Source organism: Podarcis gaigeae, assembly GCF_964106915.1.
Source record: "Podarcis gaigeae genome assembly, chromosome: 5".
NCBI classification, from domain to species: Eukaryota; Metazoa; Chordata; class Lepidosauria; order Squamata; family Lacertidae; genus Podarcis; species Podarcis gaigeae.
Genome location: NC_139681.1, coordinates 40,619,536 through 40,643,004, shown reverse-complemented (window position 1 = coordinate 40,643,004; position 23,469 = coordinate 40,619,536). Strand labels below are relative to the sequence as shown.

General features: G+C 40.2%; 1 protein-coding gene across 3 annotated transcripts in view; it reads left to right on the top strand.

The window, feature by feature from the left end:
* The window catches only part of INPP5A (inositol polyphosphate-5-phosphatase A), a 239,861-nt gene that overhangs the window by 6,088 nt on the left and 210,304 nt on the right, over positions 1-23,469 (top strand). For 2 of the 3 annotated variants that reach the window (XR_014564893.1, XM_083741101.1), the window contains exon 1: positions 108-381. The exons of the other annotated variant lie outside the window; for it this stretch is intronic. The gene's annotated coding sequence lies outside the window, so the exon portion shown is untranslated. Of the gene's footprint in view, positions 1-107; positions 382-23,469 lie in introns of those variants that run through there. 3 annotated transcript variants of the gene reach the window in all.

Sequence of the window (23,469 nt, the reverse complement as noted above, 5' to 3'; positions counted from 1 at the left end):
AATTGGTGCATCCTTTCTGCAGCCGCGTTGCCCATAGGTACTTGTGCAGCGTCTTGGTTCCAACAGCTTGTTGTGGTTTCCCTGCAAAACTTGTCTAGAGGCGGTTCACACACTTGTTTTGCATTACACGTGAGCAGGGCCGGTGGTCCTCAGCTGTATGATCTGGTGGAAGAATTAGATGTGTGGAACTAGGCACGGAGGAAAGCCCTGAAGTAATGACCATCGTAGAAGCATAGTATCGGAAGGGAGTACCTTGTCCAACCCTCCTGCAATGCGGGGCTCTTTTGCCCAACGTGGGACTTGAACCCACGACCCTAAGATCGAGAGTCTCATGCTCTATCAGCTGAGCCGCTCTGAAATAACATTGTGTGCCAAAGTGAGGTGAGGAGACACAAATTGGTATCTGTGGAGGGAGGTCTGTGATGACCCCCCTGCACATAGTAATCAGTTTGGGTTTTGCTAATGACCCAGTGTGAACAAGTGCTATATAAATGAAATTGTGCAAAGTGCCTTTTCTTTGGGAACTGCGTGTTGCTGTCTTGACAGACCGGGCCAGGTTTTGAAACCTTGGAGCATTTGGGGAATGGGAGAAGGTATGACCACAACAGTGTAAATGTGTGCACTATCTACAACCAGATTTGCACTCTCGGTTGTAGGAAAATATGTGCTTTTTTGTTGTTAAAGCTTTTTCTGGAAATGAAAAAGTTAAACTATATCTTTGTTTTAGTTGAAAGAAGGTTATGCTTTTGTTTTTTTTTAAGTTGGTTGGAATTGTTAAAAAAAAAGTCACTTTCCCCAGATATACCTTTCAAGTACAAATGCCCAGTGCCAAAAATAAAAGGTGGGGAAGGGAGAGCAGGGAAGAAGGGATAGGTTACCGGTAATTAGCAGGGAAATGGCTTCATAAAAAGGTTTGTGCGCCAATGAGAGAAGTGGCTGCTAATTGCAAACTTCAGTATACAAAGGAATATGTACTAATGTTTGTTTTTCTTCCCTGTTCTATCTTTGTTTTGTTTTTGCAAGGAACAGCAGGTGCAAAAATAATGTTAATTGTGATGTGTGTGTGTGTATCAATTCCTCCAGTGTGCTGGCCCTATTTATAATCATTTTTCCACTGTACCCAGGAAAGAAAGAAATCTTGTATTTCTGTTGGTCAAAAACATCTCCTCCATATCTGGGCATTCTGAGTTGTTATCTTGATATAATTTGAAGTAACTTACAAACCAAAAATGATTGGGGTTTCTAGATTTTGTAAATTGCTTCCTGATGAGGATCTGTGGTAAAATAAATTCAGGTGTAAAGTATTTTTTTAATTAAAAATAATCTAATTATTAAGTTGTATCCTGGTCCTGGATGTGAACCCGGGGCACCTGTTGTAGTAACCTTGCTTAATATCTTGTTCCTGATATTTGGGTAAAGGATGGCAGTTTTAGTTGTTAATGCCATTTCTCCAGATTAGCTTAAGGTGTTGCATTACTTCAGTGTAAATGGAATGGTTTCATTGAATTTAGGTGGCTGTTCACATTTTAGGGGTCTTGGTTGCCTCCTTTATTTCACTGACCTACTGCAGCACTTACAATACTTGGAGGTTAGAGGTTCTCCATAGGAGCTTTGCATGTTTTCTAGGCCTGAGACTGTAGTGGAATTACGTGATGCTTTGTAATAACACATGCACAACTCACTTAGGACAGGTCCACACCATACACTTAAAGGACATGACCTCTCCCAAAGAATCCTGGGAGCTGTAGTTTTCCCACTCAGAGGTACAATTTATAGAACCATCAAAAACTAGTTCCCGGGATTCTCAGGGGTGTGGAGAGCCATGTGCTCTTAATGTGTGTGTGTGGGGGGGGGGTCAGATGCGGTTTAAATATATGGTGTGGTGTGGATCTGCCAGTAATCTTTTCTCAAACTGTTACGCAGCTTAGTGCCCTTTCAGTCAGCTGCTCCAAATGCTTTGAAGCCTGAGAACTGGGAGGAAAATGAGCTTCCATTGGCTTCATTCATGCCTCCATGTGGGATATTAATACAACAGCTCTCCCCCATCATGTGTCTGATATTCAGTGATATATTGCTTCTCAGTCATGGCTAATGGGACTGTTAATGATTATTTAAGTTGAGTGTGGATAACTGGATATCTTTCAAGGGCTCTAAGGCAGTAGCCCTCAGCAGATCCTGTGGCAGTGAATGCCCTAAGTCAGGGGTAGGCAACCTAAGGCCCGTGGGCCGGATGTGACCCAATCGCCTTCTCAATCCGGCCTGCAGACAGTCTGGGAATCAGCGTGTTTTTACATGAGTAGAATGTGTCCTTTTATTTAAAATGCATCTCTGGGTTATTTGGGGGCCTGCCTGGTGTTTTCACATGATTAGAATGTGTGCTTTTATTTAAAATGCATCTCTGGGTTATTTGCGTGGCATAGGAATTCGTTCATATTTTTTTTCAAAATATAGTCCGGCCCCCCACATGGTCTGAGGGACGGTAGACTGGCCCATGGCTGAAAAAGGTTGCTGACCCCTGCCCTAAGTTAACTATGCATTGTGTAAAAACAGTGCTTCCTTTGGTTTGTTTTGAAATATACTGCAACTCAGCTGTATACAATGTGCTATTTATTTATAAAATTCTCAAGATACTTTCTCACATGTTGATGTGAAAATGCTGGATTAAGCTTTGTTAGGCCAAAATCTATTTACCTAAAAGTTACTAAGATTTAGTTTAAATAAAGTAGGCAGCAATGTTTGATTTCCTTAGGCTGCATTTACATGGCAATGGCGTTTCCATTTTAATGGCGTTCCTCTAACTGTTAATTTCCATGTTGCCTTTCAGCTGTCACGCAGTAGAAAAGCCAGTTCTAGAACTATAGTGGAATATAGTGTATTACTTCTGCATTATTTGCAAACAGATTTTTTTATGAAAGCAACTAGCACAGAGAAAACCTATAGTGCTAAACTTAGACTATATTCCACTATAGTCCCCCCTTCCCCCTCCAAAAAAAATTCTGGTGCCAAATCCAGAGTAGAAAAGGATTATGGATCAGCACAGCATTTGAAGTGGGATAGTAATCCATCCCAATTACTTTTATCAGATGTAAATGAATCTGGCAAACTATTGAAGTGAAACCAGTCCATTTCCTCTCCCCACCCTACAATTTAGCACTGAATGAGCAGCTTTTCTAGCAATAGGTCTTCACATCGGGGCCCAAATTCAGCGCAGGACTTGCCAGGTGTTAATCCTTAAAGAAATGCCTCTGAAATCAGAGTCAAGATTAATTTATATTCTTCTGAGAAAGAAGAGGAATTCTAAATGAGGAGTGTACATTACTGAGAATGAAACAGTCCAGACAACTGAGGGAAATACGACTGTTCTGAGGCGTGTTTAGCTTCTTTAGTGGGGCCTGTAGATTGACTAGAAAGTTTTCATTGCCCAAGAACGTGCTGTTCCCATTGTTATCTAGAAGCCTGGTAAATCCTGGCTTGCTGAACCCAGCCTGAATGCCTCTAGGTATACAATCCCTGCTGACTATTCTTAAGAGCTGCTCCTTGGTGTGTCTCCAGTAATTTAGAGACCGAGAACCAAGTTCCACTTTTCCTTGGATGTGTAATTTGCTAGCTGTGTTAGAAATAGAGAAAACATCCTGGGATCTCTTCTGCAGCATCCTTGCTGCATGGCCCAGTTGGTTCCTGTGGGTTGGAGGGGGTACCTCTCAGGGGTGGCTGACACTTTTCAACCCAAAGCCAACATTGACCTGTAGCCCAACCCTCTGGGGTTTTTGGTCAAATGTGGGTGTACCCACCTCTCATGCATCACTTAAATAATGAGTGTTTGGAGACATTACATTACATTACATTACATTACATTAAGAAGTAAGTCTTGGTGGTCAATGGGGCAAACTCCTCGGGAAGTGTATACTGTACTGTATAGGATTGAAGCTATGTTCTAAAATGGGTATCTTGTTCATATCTGAGTAAACATGTATGCATTTGCCAGGCTCCCCAGACAGCGTGTTAGATTATGTCTGGTATTGAACGTTCATTCTGTTTTGTTGGGTGGGGAGTGCACACAACGATTCTGATTTGCTTACAGGGTGTTTATAAGTCTTTATGTTGGTCATTTGTCAATCCCTTGCTTCTCGGTGCATTTCCTCATCACTTCCCTAACTGAAAAAGGTCTGCAGGGTGGTGGTCTTTTAAAAAATGGATTTGTTATGCTGGCTCAACAGAGTTTCTTAATCCACTTGAACTGTGTAAACCTAAATTTACCGGTGCACGTGTGAATCCCTCCCACAAAATACTGTCAGCCCAGAGGCACCCTTTGCTACACATGCCTGTTCAGTGATGCTCATATGTACCTAAAAAAGGACATTGCCAATGCATGTGTAGAATATGGAGAATAAGTTCAGCCTAAAGCAGCTGCATGAAGTTCAGCGTCGGGTAGGGATATAAAGTAGTCCAAACATTTCTCGTCCCCCCCCCCCCCCGCTTCTTCCTTAGAGCTTGTTGCTGTTGGAATCAACGCTTGGAAATTGAGTGGTCAAAAATCTGGAATTGTGACAATAATTAAGAAATGTTATGAAGTGACTGGTTTCGAGGTCTTAAGCTCTGAGGTTTGACATTTATAAACTAGCAGTTGACTACTTTGCAGGTTTCCTATTACTTGGAGCGGGAAAAAGAATCTATTGTGTATTTGACCCTGAGATTATGATAAGTGGTTGCACTTACAAATGAGGAACCACTATTGGTGGATGTGAACAATTCATTACATTTAAGAGATCTGACTGAAAATACATTTCCCCCCTCTTCCTGATTTTGTTTACAATATGGTTTTGATTAGCCATAATAATCATTTGAGTATGGTTTTGTTATCTAATCTGTCTCGTATTAGAATATTGCTGAACTGAGGGAGTACTTGTTTGCCTTGCTTTTTTGTTTATTCCCATGGTTGATGCAAACAAGCACCAAAATGGTGACACACAGGATGGTTTCTGTGCCCATTTACATACATCCTGAGCTGTAAAACTGCCAACTGTTTTCTCTTGTCTTAACTAAACTAAGCGCTGTCAGATTACGATGGCTTCAGGTTTGTAGGAGAGAGACTGGGGAAAGATGCTAGCCGGTCATTTGCATCTACCTGTTTTGCTTGATGCACTCTCAAATGTGTGTTTTAGCTCATTGGGGATCTTGATTGAACTGTAAATGGCTTGAGACAAGAGAGAGCATTCTGCATCTACACTCTTCTGACTCCAGTATGTTTTTCAAATGATACCAAATGCCTATGGCTGCTGTTTCCGCTCCTTGAGAGGTGTATTTTTCCTCCCTGTGCATCTCTCTGAAGGGAAAGAATGATTGCACAGCTTCCCCACAGACTAAATGAATTTCACCCTTGGTTAACGGCTGTCTCTAATTTACAGCTATATAGCAGCATACACTTAAAATTTGGCTCTGCAGTACTTCTGACGGCTTGGTCAAAGTGCACTTGGTATTGGCCGACGGGTCTTGCCTTGAAAAGAGTCGGCCTTAGAAAAGAACAAGAGAGAGTCTGGGGCACCTCAAAGGCTAACACATTTTAGTATTTTATAAGTTTTTGGTGGGTTAGGGTAGGCTGTAGTCTACAAGACCCTAGTCTGTGAAAGCTAACGCTGTAACATTAGTATTTATATTTATTGGTCTCATTCTTACACTTAAGTGCCTCACAGTAAAAATAAAATCAAATAACAGAGACATTACAATCAGGTTTTGTTTATTGCTGTTTTTATTTAAAATGCTACCCACTCCAAGTAAATGATAAGCCCAGTAAAGGCCACAGATTGCTTTTAAGGTTCCACAACACCTTTCATTTTTGTTACAGGCTCCTTGTCTGGAAATTCTTAGAGAGACTGTGATTGTTGTATGTATCATTCATCAAATTGAAACTGACTTATCATGCTTCTGTTAGGTTAAATTTTATTTCCCACCTTGCACACAGACAAGGTTCTCTTCCATCCAGGCACTGATTGGACCTAAACTATCTTAGCTTCAGTGAAGTTCCTTCAAAGACCCAGACCCTGGGACTAATTCTCCACTGGAAAAGGGGGAGGGGAAAAAAAGGATTTACAGAACAATCCGGTACTCCAGTGGGTGGGGAACCAGCAGAATGGCCGGAGCCACAGCCTAAGCATGTTCAGTCTGGTAGAGGATAAAATAACAACTCCATAAGGGGAAATTTGCAGGCATCCCTGGAAATGCCAGCACTACCCACCAACCAGGGTCCATACTGGCTGTGGCACCCACACACTGTCCACATGCACAAATAAAGACAATGAACTCAAGACAATGGGGTACGTCCTTAGCACACATAGTGATATTGCATCCTCCGCAGTCCACAAACACGTCCAGTAGTGACCCCACTGCTGGCACCCCTACAGTCAAGGGTTTAAACCTTTTTGTGCTCCTCACAAGCCCTGTGATAGTGTATGACATTGTGACAGGGTTGGAGAACCACATAGCACACAGCTCTTTTGACAGAGTTCTGAAATAATACACACAGCCCTCCTTGAGAAGGTTTCATGATCCACCCTGGGATCAGAAGGTTTAAGATCAGGTTTAGAAGGAAGCTAGTCTGCGGCTTTTAAATCGCTGTGGTATCTCTGGACTCTTATGAGCCGACTGAGTGTAGTCCCATCTTTCTGTGTTAGCTCTGATCAGTACAGTTTGCAACAGCACCTGTGTAGTTTGCAAAATCTGGATCTTGTTCAGTGTTACGTTGTCTGTGCTTTGAGCAGGGGCGGATCCACTATGAAAGTAATGAAGCTTAAGTTTCGGGGGCCCTAATCCTAGGGGGGGCCTCAGAAGCGACTTGCTTAAAAATGTAGGCCCAATTTGAGTTGTGCAACTCAAATTAATTTTTTGTTGTCTGTATTTCAATAATTCCAAAGTTTGAGAGTCAGTAACACAGTAAAGGTAGCGTGTCAAAATCTGAGATTTAAAGCAAAATCTGAGATTTAGTAGGGTGTGTGTGTGTGTATGGCGTTCTGTCATGGAACAACCCCATTGGAGAATATAACAGTGGTTACCCAGACCTCATTGCTGGTTGTGAAGGACCCCCCCCATAACAGTTCAAGCTTCAGGGCCCCCCAAATGTAGGTCCCCCATTGGCTTTGAGTCACGAGTTTACACATGTCTTCATTCAGAGGCTTCTTTGATTTTGGAGAGTCTGATTTAGTGGTGCAAACTTCCATGCTTGGAGTAGGAATCTATGGACTGGTCCCAGCCTGGGGCAACAGTTTGGCAAACCCTTCAAGGCCCTACTCCCTGGGAGGAAAATACTCTTGCTAAGCAACAGAGGGGAAGGGTCAGGTGACAAAAAGCAACAAAGCAAAAACCAGTGACATGGAGCTTCTATATGACACAAACACATAGCATGACGGTTCTCTAACCGCTCAGCTGCAGCAGAAGACAGTCTGCCAATGTAGCAGTTCTTCAGCCAAATCCCAAAGGCCGTCAGCTAACAGAACTCAAATACAGCGGTATCTTGGGTTACATACGCTTCAGGTTACATATGCTTTAGGTTACAGACTCCGCCAACCCAGAAATAGTACCTCGGGTTAAGAACTTTGCTTCAGGATGAGAACCGAAATTGTTCGGCGGCGGCGCAGCAGCAGCAGGAGGAGGCCCCATTAGCTAAAGTGGTGCTTCAGGTTAAGAACAGTTTCAGATTAAGAATGGACCTCCAGAACGAATTAAGTACGTAACCAGAGGTACCACTGTATAGGATTAGGCCCTTCTTTTTTAAGTTGTTGCTTAACTGATTTTTTTTTTTTTTTAGTCTGCTGCTGTAAAATGATTGTTTCCACACATACCCTAGCATTGTGTAGAGAGGTGCCTTTCCTTGTGTCATATCATACTGGTTAGGAATTTGTTTATGGAGAAACGCTGTCTGATACACTATATCTTCTTTATTCTGACTTTGCTATGCATTTTCTTCACCCTGTTTTCTGAAGTTTCAAAATGAACAAACAAGCAAGCAAGCAAGCAAGCTGGAGGGACGTCAAAACAATTGTTTTCCTATCTGGGATGGGTGGGGAAAGAAATTGTAGCAAATGGAAAATAGAACAGGAAGATTGAAATCCTTTCACTTATTCTGTTTGCATATAGGGGTGGTTGAGGCCCAAAACTAGGTTTAGCGTGCTTTTAATGCTGCTGGATGAGAAGATCTCAGGATGGGGCTGGAGAAAGAGAGGATCAAGTGTTTGTTTTTCGGTGTAGGGGATTTATAAAGGAAGGACTATGGTCCTTCAATCTGCTGATCCTAGCACTTGATCTTTTGAGTACTGGGTTGGTGGCTTCGTCTGTCCTATGCTCCACTAAACCTGCTGTGTTTGTGTACATGGTCATGGATCACAAGCCTTGGCATTTCATTATATGCATAGATCTTGCCAGCTGCATGACTGAGCGTATCCATGTGTGCGCAGCTACGTTTTGTCACCTCATGTCCATGGAAGGCATATGCAGTCAAGAATGCTTGGGTATTTAAATTGTCTTCTGCATGACTCCTGTATTGTTGCTGATATTCTAAGGAAATTGCTGTGTGCTTCCCATTTCTATGACCGGTCAGAATTTTTGGAGGCCTGGCTAGTTTATCTGGGATTAGCTTCCTTTGGAAGGAGGCCTGGCTAGAAGAGACTGCCTTGAGTTTATTTACAAATATACAGTGCAGTGGCTTCACCACTTCTACAAGCAGAAGATCCACTGCCTCACATGAGTGAGACACCCATCAGCATTCCCCAAGCTGGTGCCCTCAGTCAACTTCAATGCCCATCAGTCCCAGACAGCATTGTCCAATGGTCAAGGGATGATGGGAGTTGTAATCCAAAACAGCTGGAATACGCCAGGTTAGAGAAGGCCATTCCAAGCCTTCCATTCACTCACCTTGAGTCATACTGGATCATTACCTGGAAGCTTTGCCTGACAAAAAGTGTGTCTGGGAGGGTTTGAGCAGCATTCATAACACTGTTATTAGCCACCAACCAGGTGACATTTGCATAAGGAAAAATAGTTCAAAATGTGTCAAAAAATCAGTTTTCCAAATTGAACTGTGTGTTCATTTTTTAAGGCAAAGGTGAATTTTTGAAAAAAGAGAATTTGCCAATCATCAGTGTGATGCTTACATACCCACCACATTTTATAACTATGGACTGCTCCGTAACTATCTGTATTGAAATATGAATGCTTTATGTTCTTATCGCTTGTGGCCCAGTGAGTTGTTAGGTGTTCAGCAGTCTTGTAAATACAGTAGCTGCTTCCCTGGTTGCTTGTTGTGATGGTTAAGAATTGCATCTGGGTGACCAAAAAGGAAAACACAAGTGCAGACACATGTTTTAAAGGATCCGTACTAGTGAGGAGTAAAAACACGCCACTTGGCTGTTTGCTTTGAGTTTTGACTTCCCCTTGAAACCTTCTGTGGGTGGCCTTGTGGTCTTTGGGGCCTGAACTCAGTGGTTCTTGCAGTAGCAGGATAACTTTCCCCCCATTGCCCTGTGTGTGGTATTCGTGGTGTGTTGTGCGGCAGTAACGGGTGCATTGGAGCAGCTATAAGGAGTGTGGTTGCTTCTGCATTTATCTGACAGTGCTGCTTGCCATGTGGGGAGGGCATTTTTGAAGCCTAAAGATGCAACATTCCTCCAGCGCGTGAGAGAGGGAGAGAAATAGCTGCCCTGCAGCCTTCATTCATGCGATGAAGAAAGCTACTGATGACTTTAACAGGGGCTGTTGACTGGAGTTGTCAACTGGTTGAAGAGTTATTTTGTGCTTTCAACAGCAGCATGATGTACAGACACGGGCATGTGGTAATAGTCTCTTTCTGACACCTGAAAAGTGCAGTCTGGCCAATCTGTGTGACCGGCATGCCAGCCTCAACACCACTTATCCCCTGGCAGCCGGAATGGCTATCCAAGTGATTATGTTCATAAGTCAAAATTATGCAATCAATCCACATACAAAATTATTGGCAGTGATTTATAACTGGTCCTGTTTGAACCATCTTTCTTCCCTTCCTTTCCTTCCTTCCTTCTTTTGCCAGATCAACATTGCCCTCTGAACCCAAGCTGCTTGGTTCTTGCTTGGTTCTCATATCTTGAGAGGGTGAGGCCCTGTACATTTAGGGATAGAAAGGTGGTTTGGGGAGCTTCCTTCTGATTCCAAAGTACATGGCATAAGCCTACGTATGCATGTATCCTGTTGCTGTCTGGGGAGGTACAGAAGCAGCAAGGACCCTGAGTAATACCTTGGTCTGAAATAATCTGGGTTTAAGATCCAGAGAAGAAACCTTCATGGCTGACATTGCAGCTTTTTGCTGCAGCAGGTGTATAGGGGAAGAGAGATTCCTATTCCACTGTTTTGTTTTTCGTAAGTTTGCCCAACTTAATAACGCAGAGTGAATTCATAGGCAAACCTATGCACCTTCCCCAAATGTCTCAAACATTGTGCAGAAACCATAGGACATCAGGAATAGCTGCCTCCTGCAAATAAAAATAAGTGCAGTAATTCTACCTACAACAGAAGTTAGGCTCTCCGTGTCTAGACAGGGGTGCAGCTGGACTACTAGTTGAAGCTGATAGAAAAGGCACTCCATCCCACCTAGACCACTTGAGATTCAGGCACCAGCAATTCTGCTAAATTATACTCCTGTTCCTTCAATGTAATCCCATCCAGAGCAGGCCATATCCCATCCATCCCGTCAAGGAACCCATCCACTAACAGTCCCTCAGTCTTGCTTGGATTAAGCATTAAGTGTGTGTTACGGGGGGAGTGCATGTTTGGTTAGTGCTCACATGTCAGAGTATCCCATATAGAAATTTCAAGTGGATACTGGATTGGTGCAGTCTCTCTGCGTCCCTGCCAAAGGCTTGAGCTAGCCGCATACAGTTAATTCGTAGAGCTTGGGTTTGTTTGTTTTTTAAGATCAAGAATCTTGGTGGACATTAGTTGTTTTTCTTTTATAAAATGAGCCGTCGCCACCTCATTTTCAGCCATGTTTGCAAACTGTAAGTCCTTTGGGATGTTGAAATGCTGAAATGCAGGTCCCCCTTACAGACCTCTTCTTCTACTTCATTGCAGCAAGCTGCCTAATTTTAGAGATCTAGCAATCCCCATGGGAACCACAAAACTAATTTTCCCATAGGAACGTCTGGCAAAGTAAACTTTACTTCATTTTAGACGTATGTTCTCGGGTTTTTTAAAAGCCTGTTATCTGTGCTGGCTTTTGGCTTGCTTCCCTCTTGTGCCCCTGCCCCCACCCCCATTACTATAATTTTATTTAACAGCTGAAACGCCCGAGGATTAGTCTCTGCGCTGCTTGCACACAACTTTATTTGCTGACGTGTCTTTGTCTGTTTATCCCACCTTCATTTCATTTTTCATTTTTGGCGTTGTTTCTTTCTGGTGAAATTCAACAGTGAATAATTTTTGGGGTGTTGCCTTAATTGAGAAGTTGGCAAAAACGGCAGGCGCTAAAAGGAAACTCTAACATGGCTTGGAGCAAGTACTAACAACAGTGCTCTGATGTGACTTGCTAATGAAGATGTTGCACTTCTAAAAAAAAATTATACAGTTGGTACAGATGAAAAAAGGAAGGGCCTTGTTCTGAATGTTAAATAGAAGACTTTCAACATCTCTGAGGTAAAATTCTTTGTCGGGGTAGCCAATGTGGTATCCTTCAGATGAGAAGGACAAAATGCTCAAAGGGACAAATGTACAAACAGTATTCCATATTAATATGCGTTTGTAGCCTTGATTTTGTTTTATGGAATATTTATTATCTATTTGTATATTTGCAACTCTCCTTTGAACATTTTATCCTTGCTTTCTCTATGGTCCATTTTTAAGGAGAGCACACTCTTTCCCCCTTGTGAAGGACTAAAATTCTTTTCATTCTTGACCATTGGCTATGCTGACTGAGACTGATGAGAGTTGTACCCAACAACATTTGAACAATATGATTTTGACTTCCCCAGTTCTTACTGGGGGGGAATTCCTGGTGCCAAGCTTGGAGCTGTTGTGAAGCTGCACTGTTAATGTGGACTGTCAGTTGTAGTTTTTTGGCAGTAGGCCATTAGCATGTTGCAGATTTCCATGGACACGTGTGTGTGTGTGTGTGTGTGTGTGTGTGTGTGTGTAGTGGGGGCATGTCTTGCATTCTGCTCCCCTCAGCGGCCGTAACTTCAGTGTAGGATTTTGCCTTTAATTCCTGTGAAGAGCAAATGTGATTTTGAGGAGGCTTCTTAATCTCAAACTCTTCTCTGAGTTGAAGGGGAGGGGGGACCCCCTCCGCAGAAAGGAAAGATATCATCACCATCATGATTTTTTCCCACTACTTAAATTTACTAATTGGCTGTAACCTATCTTGGAGTGTTTGTTTTTTTCTTTAATTTTTGCCTTCCCTCTTGTTTTACTCACATTTTATTTTTCACCTTGCTCTTGGATATGGAGGCAGGAAGCAATTCTGTGTTCTGTCCAAAGTGCCAAGCAAGTGCTAAAAGCTTTTGTGGTTCTTAATATTTTTTTGCACCGTGTCTCTCATGTCCTTTGGGAGATATGCAATTTGAACAGTGGAAAATGCTATCAGTCCATCTCTAGTGTACGAAAACAGAAAAAGCAAGCAACTACAGAGTTTCTTCTCTCCTAGCGCTGCCCTTGTCAGGGGATAAACCCATGTCCAGAAATGCAGCCCAGAAACAGCTGCTTTAATGAATGTCTCTCTTTTTACACACTCTCTCTCCCAAAACTGAATGTGTTTCTGTAGGATTCTACAATGATTTTACATAAGCTCATAACTGAGATTGTGCCTCTTCGCTGCGCATTTTCCAAAAGCACTCTTTCTCTTATTGTGGGAGGATTCTGATATTTCTCCTCCCGAAAGGGAACTGATGTGTTGAGTGCTAGCAGGACTGTAACCAAAATTGGGCTACTGGAAAATGAGAGGAAGGCGTTAGCATGCACGGGGGACTGTGGAGGTATGCAGAAATAATAATACTAGTATAACAACAACAACAACAACCACAACAGGAGCATCCAAGCAGCCCAAAGAGAACTAAACATGCTCAGTAGCCAGGGGAGATTGATGATGAGTTGGAAAAAACAGAACAGAAAAATGAGGGAGGGGGATAAATGTGTTGCTGGAGGTGCTACTGATAGGAGGGCTGTATGTACTGAAACATTTTGTTGCAGGCCTTGTTGGAGACATAATGTGCAAATATTTTTATTACGGCCAAGAGAACTGGAAGATTCTCCTACTTGTAAAAATAGGTGATTGTATATGCTCTGCAGATTCTGTGATCTAAACAATAAACCTGATGTGCAGTATATATCCTTTCCTTGCACTTGTTTTCTCTCCCTGCCTTCTAACAAACTAGGGCACACAGTCTAGTGTGTTTATAGGGCACTCCAGGTTCTGCATTCTCTATTTCATCTGGTGACTTCCCTTTTCAAATAACTTCCTCATCCCAGTGTGTTGTATACTAGTTTTGGATTAGTCTCATGGAACTCCAGTTCCCAAGATTCCCTGAGGAAAGGAACGACTATTTAAGCCAGTTATTAAGTCTGTGGTGTAGATATGGCTCAAGACTCCATGACACCATTATGTGGTATGATTTTAGCGTGACAATCCGAAATCTTCTTGCAACTTTCGCCAACTGGAAAAGGAGCTAATAATTGAGTTACTAGTAAGCTTTGCTCCTCACAAGGCTTCAGGTGTGAAAAACTTCCCATAAAAGAAAATTGTTCTGCTATAGGAGAACATTCCTCTCTTCCAAAGCCCCTCCAATTCTGTTCTGCAACTTAGCTTGCTATTGAGCAAGGGGAGCAGAACTATTTATTTGCCGATCTTGTATACACTTCATAGCTATAAAAGGCTTCCCCACCCCCAAGAGGAACAGGAAACCGTTGCTGGAAGCTGACCTGACAAACTGTCCTGCAGATAAGTAGCTTTCTTGCATCCTTGAATGGTAAAAGGCTTTCTGATCCATGCAATTGTGTTTATGAGAAGATGAGTAAGAGGAAGTATCAACATTCATTTAAGATTCTAGGGCGAACATTCTGTATTGAACACAAATGTATTTGGGGGGGGGATGATTCCTAAGGAGGAAAAAACGCACAAGGAAAATAGTTGGAAATGGTCATGCATGTGGAATTTCATGGTGGGGGGAAAAATCGAAGACAGGTGACTCATTAAATAATAAGCAGCAGCCCTTTAAAAATAAATAATATAAATAAAAGTTTGTTTATTTTGGCCAGATTATGAGACAAATGTGTCATTTCCAGTATGACACTGATGTGCAGCGATCCAGTTGCTCTGCTGGTTATTGCTTCCCTCTTCAGTGTTCACTTCCAGGCCTGTTATCTGTGGCAGTCTTGGCCTTCTGGACCAAGCTGAAGCGAAATGCTATTTCCTTAATATAAGGGACAGTTTCGGTTGCTAGGAAACACCTTGGTTTCCTTGTATTCCCAGAACCTGCTTGCCAATTGGAGATAGGAGTTTCATTTTGACAGGTGCAGTTAGAGGTTGGGGATTAATCTGTTGGCTTCTGATGACACAAAGGATCAGGAAGTCTCCTTGATGAAAAAAGAGTAAAGGTTTTTTCCCCATCTTAGAGGTAAGGGTCATTTGGTGAGAAGCTCTAGGCTTTTCAAGCTCATTCTAGGTTCCCTAAGCTTTAGGTTTCCCAAGAATTCCCCTTCCTTCCTAGTTCCTGGAAGTTTCCTACTTTCATAGGCTCAGGAGAAGCTTTATTTTTTAAACAGAATATATAGCTTTATTGATTTCTAATATATATCAATTACAAAAGAGAGAGAGAAAAGATGCAAAAGCAAAATCCACGACTCGCCCCCCCCCCCACCAGGACAGATCAATCTAGTTAAGTTTGCCAAAGCCCAATCTGTGATTTTGTTTTTTTTTTCCAAATACATTTTTATTAACATTATATACATAACAGGCATACAAACAAATACAAACAGATACAAAAGAAAAAATTACAACAAGAAAAAAGTAAAAAAATATACAGGCCAAACTTTTTCCTCTCTCTAATTATACAAAGAGAGATTTATCCGGCTACTTCACAAAAAAGGAGAGAAGAAAAAAAAAACCACCTCCTAGACTTCCTTCCACCCTTTTGGTAAGTATCGAATATTTACTTCCATTCACGTATTTGATTTTTGATCTGTAAACCTAAATTCACACGCTGGTAGTAGTATTCTGACCCCGCCAGTCACATTAAACATTTATTCCAATGTAGTTCCAGTATTTACTCCAATTTTTCAGAGATTTCTGTTCATCAAGGTCTCTTATTTTACCTGTTAATTTATCAAGCTCAGCATATTTTATCATTTTAATTTGCCAATCATTTATATTGGGGATAGTTTCCACTTTCCAATATTGTGCCAACAAAATTCTCGCTGCTGTGGTGGCATAGAGGAATATCGTTCTATCTTTTTTAATATCTTTATCCAACATTCCCAGCAAAAAGGTTTCGGGTCTTTTGGGGAAAGTGTATTTAAATATTTTTTTAAGCTCATTGTAAATCAATTCCCAAAAGCCTTTCACCTTTTTACATGTCCACCATAGATGATATAGGTCACCCTCCACCTCTCCACATTTCCAGCATTTCTTATCCTTTAATCTATACATTTTGGCCAACTTCACAGGGGTGTGATACCACCTGTATAGCATCTTCCAAATATTTTCTCTCAGGGACATACATGCTGTAAACTTTATGTTACGGTTCCACACTTCCAACCACCTTTCAAAGTCGATGTTATAACCAAAATCAATTGCCCATTTGATCATTGCCTCCTTGACCTCCTCGTCCTTTGTGTACCACTCTAATAGTATATCATAGGTTCTAGATAGGGTTTTGTTTTTACCTTCTATTATTTCTACATTAAATTTTGATTTTTTATCATCAAAACCCAACTTCTTCTTGTCCTCTTTTAACAAATCATTCACCTGGTGGTATTGCAACCACCCAGTGAATAGATTTTTTATCTCTTCATAAGGTCTAAGTCTTGGCCCTTGATCTGTTTTTCTTAACATTTCTTTGTATGTTTTTTTCCTCCATATTTATTTTCTTCACCGTTAATGCCTCAATCGGTGAGATCCACCATGGGGTCTTTCTTTCAAGGAGATTTTTATTCCTTTCCCATGTTTGATATAAAGGTCCCCTGAAGATATGATTTAGAAAGCTCTTGTGAGCCTTCACTTTCCCATACCAAAGGTACGAATGCCATCCGTACCAATTATTAAAGCCTTCTAAATCCAGCAGGTCTCTATTCTCCAGTTTAATCCAATCTTTTTACCAAAGTATACAGGCCGCTTCATAATATAAACTTAGGTCCGGGAGAGAAAAACCCCCTCTTTCTTTTTTATCTATCAAAATTTTCATTTTTATCCGTGGCCTTTTCCCCTGCCAGATATACTTTGCCAAAGCTCTCTGCCACTCTTTACATTGTTTCAGGTCTCTAAGTATGGGGATGGTCTGGAATAGAAATAGCATTCTAGGCAGAATATTCATTTTAACAACCGCTATCCTCCCCAGAAAAGAGAGTTTCATCCTCCCCCATATTTCCATGTCTTTCTTTATACTCCTCCAGGTGACATCATAGTTATCCTTATATAAATTTATGTTCTTGGCTGTGACCCATATCCCAAGATACTTCACTTTCTTGGCTACTGCAATTTCCGTCCCTCTCTCTAAGTCTGTTATTTCTTCCTTTGTTAAATTTTTAACCAACATTTTGGTTTTATTTTTATTTATCTTAAGTCCTGCCACGACTCCAAATTCTTCAATATTTAATAAAGCTTCTTTTACACTATTTTTTGGGTCTTCTAAGGTTAGTACGATGTCATCTGCAAAGGCCTTGATTTTATATTCCCTCTTTCCTACCCGGACTCCTTTTATTTCTGTTGCCCCCCTCAGTCTCTCATTCAGTATTTCTAGTACCGTTATAAACAATAAAGGAGACAGGGGGCAACCCTGTCTAGTTCCCTTGTATATATCAAAATATTCTGTTGTGGTGTTGTTTATTACCAATTTTGCCTTCTGTTCCTTGTATATTGCTTCTATCCCTCTTCTGAATTTCTCTCCCATTCCCATCGTTTCCAAACTTTTCTTCAAGAAATCCCATGAGATGTTATCAAACGCCTTTTCAGCGTCTATAAATACCAAGGCCGCTTGTCTGTCTATACTCATATCCAAATATTCAATAATGTCTATCAAATTCCTTACATTTTCCCTTAATTGTCTCCCTGGGAGGAAACCCGTTTGATCTTTATGTATTTTGTTGTTCAAAACCTTTTTTTAGTCTTTCTGCCATTATGTCTGTGAATAGTTTATAGTCATTATTTAATAATGAAATTGGCCTATAGTTTTTCACTTCCAGGGTATCTGCATCTTTTTTAGGGATCAAGGTAATATATGCTTCCTTCCAGGTATTCGGGATCCTTCCTTCCTTTAATATATTATTCATCACTTCTCCTAACACTGGGGATATTTCATTACTTAGTGTTTTATAATATTTGGCCGAAAGGCCATCTGGCCCTGGCACTTTCCCACTTTTCATCCTTTTAATAGCCTTTTTTATCTCTTCTTGAGTAATTGTCTGGTCTAATATCTCATTTTCTTCTTTAGAAATCGGTTTTAGGTGATGCTCTTGCAAAAAATAATCTATTTCTTGCTTAGTTTCCTTTCCTCTTTTATATAAATCCTTGTAATATTTTTGAAATATTTTTCTTATCTCTTTGGGCTCTTCCACAATCCTTTCTCCTTCCCTTATCCTACTAATCGTATTTTGTTTTCTTCTTTCTCTTATTTGCCACGCCAAATATTTGCCTATCTTATTTGCCAACTCAAATGTCCTCTGATTCATCATTTTAATTTTCCATTCTACCTCTTGGTCAATTATTGTAGAAAATTTAGCTTGTAATATCTTTATATTCTGCTTTGCGGTCTCCTCGTTGGGGTTAATAGTTAACTTTCTTTCATTTTCCATAATCTGTGTTAGGATCTGTTCCTTCTTTGTCTCTTTTTCTTTTCTTACTTGACTATTTTTCTGTATTAGGAAACCCCTCATAACTGCCTTTCCTGCGTCCCACACAGTCTCTATGGCGGTTTCCCCATTTAAATTCCATTTAAAATAATCTTCTATTGTCTCTATTGCCTTATTTACAATTTTCTGGTCATTAAATAAAAATTCATTCATTCTCCATCTAACTCTTCGGATATCCCTACCTTTTAACTCAATGGAGACCGCATTATGATCAGATATAATTCTTGGAAGAATTTCCGATTTAATTAGATTTTGAGTTAGTTCCTTCGAAATCCAGATGCTGTCTATTCTCCCCCAACTCTGATTTGGGTTTGAAAAGAAAGTATATTGTTTTGTAGTAGGGTTTTTGAGTCTCCACGCATCAGTCAGTCCCAGATTATTTACCATATCAAAGAAGGATCTCGGTAATTTACCTTCCTTCTTCTTGTGTTTTTTTGTTGACTTGTCTAGGTTTGGAGACACCACCCCGTTAAAATCGCCCATCAATATCATTTTTTGGTCCATCCATTCCATCAATTTGTCTCCTAATTCCAAATAAAAGGCTGATTTTTTATCATTTGGAGCGTATATTCCCACGACAATTATTTTTTCTCCCTGAAACACCATCTGAACAATAACTACTCTCCCTTGATCATCTTTATATAATAATTGTGGGTCATATTTTTCCTTTATATATATTACCACCCCTCTTTTCTTCACTCTGTCTGATGTCACGAAATCTATTCCCAATCTCTTATTGCTTAGCAATCTCTTATGCTTATTTATTATGTGCGTCTCTTGGAGACATATTAAGTCACAATTCTTTTTCAATAGTACGTGTGTAATCTGATTCCTTTTATTCTTATTATTAAATCCATTCACATTCCAGTTTAGTATTTTTAATGCCATCTATTATATATTGTTAATTAGCTTGTTGAACCTATGTACAATCTAGTGTTCTTTGTCTCCTTTCTCTAGTTCTTCTCTTTCTCCTGTTAAGCTCTCCTCTCTTTCTTCTTCTTCACTCCCTCCTTTTTCTTCTCCTTGCTGGTTCTCTGTCTCCTCCTCTACCTCCTTCTCCCCCATCATTTTCCCCAGGTCCTTCTCGTATCTCCTTGCAAATTTTTGAAGTTCTGAGATAGTGGACAGTTTAAACTTTTTTTCTTTGAAATAAAATGAAATACCTCCCGGAAACTCCCATCTATACAAGATCCCATTTTTCTTCAGTTGATTTGTTAATCTTTTATATGGGTCCCTCCTTCGAAGAAATCTCGAAGGGATCTCTTTGTAAATAATAATTGGGTTTTCTTCAATATATAACCTTTTAACATAGTTCTGTTTCAAGATTTCATTTCTTATCTCCAATGAGTTAAACATGACTATTACATCTCCTGGCAATTTTTTCCCTCTAGCTTTGGCCGATTTTATTCTTATTCGAAATATGTTTACCAAGCAATGGTTTATCTCTTCTATCTAGCCATATTGCCAGCTCTTTCACCACTTTAGCTCTAATATTCTCATTTAAATCCTCTGGTATTCCTCTAAATTTTAGGTTAGATTGATTTTGTCGCAACTGCGTCATAGCCATGTTATCCAACAACTCTTCCTGTGTTGCTCCTATTTCTTTAACTTCTAGTCTAATCCTGTCCATCTCTTTCTTACTGTCTTTCGTGTCTTTTTGCACCCTCTTCACTGAGTCCTCCAAAACCTTAGTTTTTACCGAGAGATCTTTAACTTTCCCTTTCAATTCCCCCACCACTTCCTCCAATTTTTTATCTAGAGTTTCTTGTACCTCTATCAGTTTTCTCTCGATATAATGTTCATTGTTTTTGAATTCCTTTCTTATTTCGGCCATCAAGCTATCATAATCTCTGATTTCTCTTGCCTCCTTCCCCTCTTCTTGTCTTGAAGGCCTCCTTTCCGCTGGTGTTGCCACCCCCTTCTTAGAGCCGTTCGGCATTTGTATATTTAAGCTTAGTTCTTCCTAATACACTGTATAGTAAAATATGCTATATAGGTAAGATATGGAGGTAACAAAGTAACAAGATAACAAGATTAACATCTCTCAGATATTATAACAAAAATCCAGAATTGATTAAGTTGGAACAGTACGAAAATTAACCCTTAATTAAGATCAGATAGTAATAATACAGTTTTAACTGTACCTAAATCAAGGCACGTATTTAAATCCAATCTGTGATTTTGGTAGGATTATCAGTAAAGTATTTTATAAAATAAAATCATCTACATCATTTGTATTATTCAATGCATGTAAACTGTTATTTTTTCCTGATAGAAATAGATCATCCATTCTGTTTCCAATGAGAGATACACAGATATTCCAATCCTTTCCAATTCTGTGCTGCTAGCAGGTGTGTCACTACTAAAAGAAAAGTAATTAGGTCTTTATAACAAAGGTCAGATTGCCCTCCCTTCTTTAAAAATACTTAACAATCCCAAACTTGGGGTACATTCCACATTTTGACCCGTAATGTAGCTTATTTCTGTAAACATCTCTTCCAGAAGGGCTTTATATGTTCACATGTCCACCACATGTGAAGTGTTGTACCTAATACTATTACAGCCTCTCCAGCACAATGGTGGAATAGTTTTAGTAATATACCGTAACTACACCATAATGGTGTCCAAGGCCATCAGATTAGTAATTTAAATGTATTTGCTCATATCTTAAGTTGATACTGATTTTAGTGGTTTTTTTAGCCCACAAATTATTCCAATCCACCTCTGCAGTCTCTATCCCTAGATCAGATTCCCATTGCTGTTTTAAAGAGTTGTAACCTGAAATTATTAATCAATATTATTATATATATAATTTTACATATTCATATTCATTTGTATGTAAAATCCAATTTTCAAAGGATGTCAAAGGTCTTGTGGCATAAGTTTAGGAGAAGATTGCATGGAGAGATCAGGTTGAAACATGAATCTGCTGCTGATTGCTCTCGTTGTCCATTCTGTTTCAAGCTAAACATTGACAATTTGAGTGCAGCTAAACCACACAGGGAGATGTGCGAGATCTCTTTAGATTATGAATTGGAACAATTGTTCATGCTTAATGTTGGATTACCCAGTTTGTGAAATTTGCTGGGTGGCTCACAATTCCGTAACCATTTTAAAATAGTCAGCTGTCGGATCAGACCAAACATTCATTCAGTCCAGCTGGAAGGGCAATGAAGATAGCACAGTTCATTGCTGTAGATAGGTAACACAGAGTTGCTTTGTGGAGGCTGTGCATGTAGCCTTGCCCTTATTGCCATTTCCAGTTCAGACCAGCCAATGAAACGTGTGGCAGCACCAGGGCAGAGATAGGAGCGTAACTGGCAGGAAAAGAAGAGCAAGAAGTGAAACTAAACACTTGGGAGCAAGCCTGCACTCCTCTAGACATTTGGCAATCTCTATGAACTTTGGGACTGAGTTCAAGGTTTGCCCATATACCTTAAAGTAGATTGTCTAGTTGCCAAAACACTCGTCAGTTTTCAAAAATACTGTGCGAACAAACAAACTTAACCTAGGACTTGGCAAGTTTGTAATAGGAACAGTTTTGCCTTGGAGCACTCAAGGGTTAATGATTTTAGTAAAGACCAGTTAATATTTTGAAGGATTAATTGCATAAAGACAGAATCTGTTCCAATGGTTAGCTTCCAAAAAAATGTATAAAGTTTAATGTTAGGTGACAGTGTTTATGTGGATAACACATGGAGATTACTTACAGACGGGACAAAGAAACCTCTGACACAAAACATGTGTCAGGCTAAAACAAATTGCAGTGGCGTGGTTTTTATTTTATTTTTGTAGAGCTGGCACATTTCAGCTGCAAAATGTTCAAGTGGATGTGCCTTTTTATAAAACGCATTTTAAAACTGTGACAGTGCTTGCAGTGTTGGGCATTTTTAAAAGGGTAGTTTTCCAGCTATCAGTATAATGTATACTTTCTAGGGTGTTTTTCTAATATTTTATTCAGAACTAACAATACAATACAAAATACCTGATCAAAACATATTTCTATTTTACCAGCTGTGTTGCTGTATTTCTTTCCTTCCAAAGTGCTTGCAATTTGTTGTTGGCAGGCTTCCGTCTGTTTTGAGTGGCAATGGAGTGTACCTCTAGGGGTGAAGTCAAATTGCTACGTTTGCCCAATTGCCTTCTAAATCCGGCCTGTGGACAGCCCGGGAATATCCCCTAATGCATGGGTAGGCAAACTAGCAGCTGGATCCGGCCCAATCACCTTCTAAATCCGGTCCCTGGACAGTCCAGGAATCAGCGTGTTTTTACATGAGTAGAATGTGTCCTTTTATTTAAAATGCATCTCTGGGTTATTTGTGGGGCATAGGAATTCGTTCATTTTCTTTTTGAAAATATGGTCCAGCCCCCACAAGGTCTGAGGGACAGTGGACCGGCCCCCTGCTGAAAAAGTTTGCTGACCCCTGACCTAGGTGTTTGGTCTGCTGGAAACCAACTGCTTGCACTAGCAAGGTTTGCGCCCCCCCCCCCCATCAAGTGGTTTGTTTTTTAATCCTCTTGAATACTTGCAGGTGTTTAAATCCGGTGTTTGGATTATGGCATTGTATTATGTGCAGATGCGAAAGAATGTATAAACCACAATTTCTGACTTCTTCAACATTTTCTTCACATTGAAAATCTGCCCCTTTGCTTTATGGTGTGGCAGCTACAATCTTTTGGAACAAATGATCTACCAGAACAGTTTCAGGCTTTTGGATTTTTTTTTTTAATGTGAGAACATGTTTAAAAGAGCAGTTTTGTTGGGTGAAACAGATACAGTGGTACCTCTGGTTACATACGCTTCAGGTTACATACACTTCAGGTTACAGACTCAGAGGAAATAGTACCTCAGGTTAAGAAATTTGCTTCAGGATGAGAATAGAAATGGCGCGGCGGCGGCAGCAGGAGGCCCCATTAGCTGAAGTGGCACCTCAGGTTAAGAACAGTTTCAGGTTAAGAACGGACCTCCAGAATGAATTAAGTTCTTAACCCGAGGTACCACTGTATTTATCGCTTTATTTTTATTTTGGAGTATCAGTCCTTTTGCTGTCCTCCAAATGTATGTCATTCTTCTGGAAAAACCTAGACTCTGGGTGAGACGCAATTTTTATTTTTTACTTTTGATCATGCCATTGTCCCCAAAGAGCCACAAGTGTCTATTCTGAAGATCAGCTCTAATTGTGCACATAATTTACATCATACTGGGATCAATTATGGTAGGAATAGAAGCTCTAGTGTATATTTTTGGAGACCACAGAAATTTCTTTGAGATGTTTTAATATAGTCCCTTGGAACATTAATCTAATAAATATATTATGGCTTTTGGAATATCATGCATGCTTTTTTTTAAAAAAATTGTTAACTGAAAATTAAGGGTCAGAAGTTATGGAGATCAACTAG